The 3,834-nt window shown below is 34.8% G+C and overlaps 1 long non-coding RNA gene across 1 annotated transcript in view; it reads right to left on the minus strand.

The window, feature by feature from the left end:
- Positions 1-2,441: 2,441 nt before the first annotated feature.
- Positions 2,442-3,834, minus strand: part of LOC128249034 (uncharacterized) — a 10,418-nt gene continuing 9,025 nt past the window's right edge. The window contains exon 3 of the long non-coding RNA XR_008265133.1: positions 2,442-2,864. This is a non-coding gene — a long non-coding RNA (uncharacterized LOC128249034). The remainder of the gene's footprint in view (positions 2,865-3,834) is intronic.

Consider the following 3,834-nt stretch of genomic DNA (forward strand, 5'->3'; position numbering starts at 1 on the left):
CACACAGCAATGACTGCGCCTAGCTAATTACAATTCATAAACATGGAATGTCGAAACGTGGTTAAAAGTAATTTTCTTCTGACAAAGTTGCAAGGTTGAATGGCGTCTATATACCTGGTTATTGACAACTGTAGACTTAACGAAGCGAATTGTGAAATTAGTTTTTCTCAGTCTTTCAACTTGTTCTTCAATATTCACAAGCAATATTCACAAACGGTGGATTCGCCTACTTTTCTACAATGAGGATTCATTAATTCAAAATTAAGTTTTTGCTGCTAAAATGATAATGCAATTATTATATTATGCTTGTTTTTAGTGGGTTTTTAGTTTTTAGCAAACTGGTAGCTAAAATTGACTACCGGAAGCTAATTTTAAAACCTGCAACGAATTGCCGTGATTCTAGGACATAAGTCTCTTTTTTTTCCATTCTGCTACGAATCCTTGATACATTCCGATTATTTAAGTGTCAACATGGGTTGCAATCGATATCAAATTTCTGATATTATTTTCATCAAACAAGAATCTCAAAGCAATATAAATAAATTCGAAGTGGTATCAGTTTCTAAGCATTTTACAAAATAAGATATTGTCTTTCAGCTTACAGACAACATTAAAATAATGCCTATGCGCCATTAAAAGGGCCATGTTATCAACAACTATAGACTTTATCAATCTCTTCTTCAATATCTAAAGATATTTCATAAATTCATCTTCAAATTAAATTGTTGATTGATAGTTATCATTATCAAGCTGCTTTTGAATTTTAAGAATGTAGCTTGATGTTTCACATGACAGTGATAATACTAGCACCATAATCTTTTCTACTACAGGTGCAACGATGAAATTTTGGGTGGATGGAGCTATATCGCTCTCAATCCTTATTTCACCGACCTCAAAAATATCGACAGAATTAGAACTCAGAATGTAAAACCTGGAGGAAATGCAGGTAAGTTTTCATCTGGCGTGCTAACGATTCTGCCAGCTCACCGATAAGTAAAGTCTGCATTTTAATAAAACTAAAAATACAATGTACAATTATGAGGTTTATCACATTTTGATAGTTCTAGTTACAGAGCTGATCTGCGTAGTTGAGGTTGGAACTTTTGTATAATAGTCTCACACTTTTCTATTGATACATTTCCCCTTTTTGTTCTTACATTTCAAATTTTTTAAATACCTTATTGTTATTTAACTTTTAATGTAATTACATTATATACAAACCCCTTTGTCATTTTAAGCAGAGCAAATTAAGCCTATCACCTAATATCATAGTGAATGCCTATTGAAAGCCTTCTTCAGAATGCAAAAACTGTCTTTTATGTAATTTACAGCAAAGCTTTACTACCTTACATGAATTTGTGATCATTGAAAACAAGAAAGAACAGTCCAAATAAAACTAATGAAACAGTTAACTATGACTATTTCAAAAAAATGTATGATAGCTAAACAGTTCTAAAAATACACTAAATTAATAACATAGTGGCACAAGTTTAATTACAGTTGCAGTAGCTTCGTATTTGAAAAGTACATCAACTTAGTCTCTTTTACCTTTAACCTTGCAAAGATTTTAATTGGTTTCATCTAATTATATATATTTTGTTACAAAACTGCGTCTGGTAGTGAAGCTTCGTTCGGGACTTCAGCAGTTTTGCAGAGTTAAGAGTTACCCCATAATCACCACTGCTCTCATGTTCTCTCTGACCCGTAGTGTTAGCACTTGTCAAATACCCCCTACTTATGAGTCAAATAATAGATGGGCCTGTGGTGTAGGTATACATGACTCGGAGAAAGGTTTGGGTCCTAGATATATGTTAAACAGGCTCATCAGTGTGTGGACATACCCTAGTGTCACATAATCCGGTTCCTTTGATTAAGGGTTCCATAGCCTCTTTAGCTAAAGAGTAAATTTGAACGAGCAGGAGACTAACAGAGTAAACTGTAAAGAAAGTAGCAGAAAGTAACGCAAACCACTGTTGTAACTTTCTTACCTAAAAGTTCGTGAAATTTCAGACTTTAGCATCGAAGTCTGTGGCCACCGACGTTCGTATATCAGGCATTACACATGAAGAGAGAAAAACGAGCATTGCACATGAAGAGAGAAAGATGAAGAGAGAATAAATTAGGTTGCTGCTTAAAAATAGTTTTCAAGTTTTTTATTTTGTTTTCACTCTGAAGCTAATGTTATGTCATATAAGATTGCAAAAATTGTTACAAAAATTGACTATAAACGAACACAGCCTTTATTAGAAACTATTATATCAAATGTGGTTTATGGAGATCCTTCAAATATCTTTGAAAGTTTACCATCAATCAATGGTTCATTCCGAAGACAAATTGTGAAATACCTGTGAATACTGTTGAACAAGTTGAAAGACTGGTAAAAACAAATTTAGCATTTCATGTTGTTAAGTCTACAGTTATTGATAACAAGATCCTTATCATGGCATATTATTTTAATGGTGTCTATACACTGAAAGAATACATGCTATTTTCAAAATACCTAAAAACTGATATTACTAGGGCGTTTATTTTCATTGATTTATGTTCGTGGTTTTATGAAAATAAAAATCTGTTTCAGGTTCGATCCCACTGCTTAGCATCTTCTACTATTATCCCAGGTTGACCAATACCATGTGATGAATTTGGTGAACGGAAACAGTGTGGAAGCCGTTCGTATATGTGTTTGTGTTTCTGCGTTTCTCCCAACCGCCGTTTAACAACCAGTATTGGTTTGATTACGTCCCTATAATTCTCATAAACTAGCGGTTCGACACTGGATAGATACTGAGCTTTGAAAATTAAGTAGGGATTTGCTTGACTAAAACTCTTCAAGGCAGTACTCCATCCTGGCCGCAATCCAGTGACTGAAACAAGTAAAAGATGAAAGAAGATGTAATTGGAGCACAATGTAGTAATTACTTAAAATTCACGACAAACTGAATTCTGGTCATTAAATGACAGTAAAACAATACGTCCTGAATAATTGCCTCTTTTCCAACATTGTATAAGACTAAAACTGAATCAGTAGTTCACTGAATAAATTGCTGAATGACGAAAGAAATGGATCGGCTCATGCAAAAAAAAAGGCAAAACTATTTAGGTCAATGACATTGAACCAAACATTGCATATTTAACAGAAAAACACCATGATGTAGGATCGCAATATGTAGGATATGTTAAATAACTTTGAAGGTTGCTCTTATATTTCACATTCTTGCATTTAAGTATTGATGTAAAAATACAGTGAGCATAAATATTTTCAAGGGAGTAGTGTTAGAAAAAGACCGAGGACCACTAATGTGATTCTTAAAGAGTCTTTAAGAAAAAGAGATGAAATTGGTCGGACGAAAGCTGACAAATACTAACGTAAATGAATTCTAATTAGTCCTAAGACAAACGAAGCTACTTGAACAAAGGCTAGGATCATTAATGTAAGATATTAAAGAATCTAAAGAAAGACGAATTTAGTCGAGCGGTTGCTGAAGGCCACAACTGTAAATGATTCCTAAAGAGGAGTGGCTGTGTGGTAAGTAGCTTGCTTACCAACCACATGGTTCCGGGTTCAGTCCCACTGCGCGGCACCTTGGGCAAGTGTCTTCTACTATAGCCTCGGGCCGACCAAAGCCTTGTGAGTGGATTTGGTGGACGGAAACTGAAAGAAGCCCGTCGTATATATGTACATATATATGTATGTGTGTGTATATGTTTGCGTCTCTGTGTTTGTCCCCCCCCCAAACATCGCTTGACAACCGATGCTGGTGTGTTTATGTCCCTGTAACTTAGCGGTTCGGCAAAAGAGACCGATAGAATAAGTACTAGGCTTCCAAAGAATAA

The sequence above is a fragment of the Octopus bimaculoides genome, chromosome 11, assembly GCF_001194135.2.
Source record: "Octopus bimaculoides isolate UCB-OBI-ISO-001 chromosome 11, ASM119413v2, whole genome shotgun sequence".
NCBI lineage: Eukaryota > Metazoa > Mollusca > Cephalopoda > Octopoda > Octopodidae > Octopus > Octopus bimaculoides.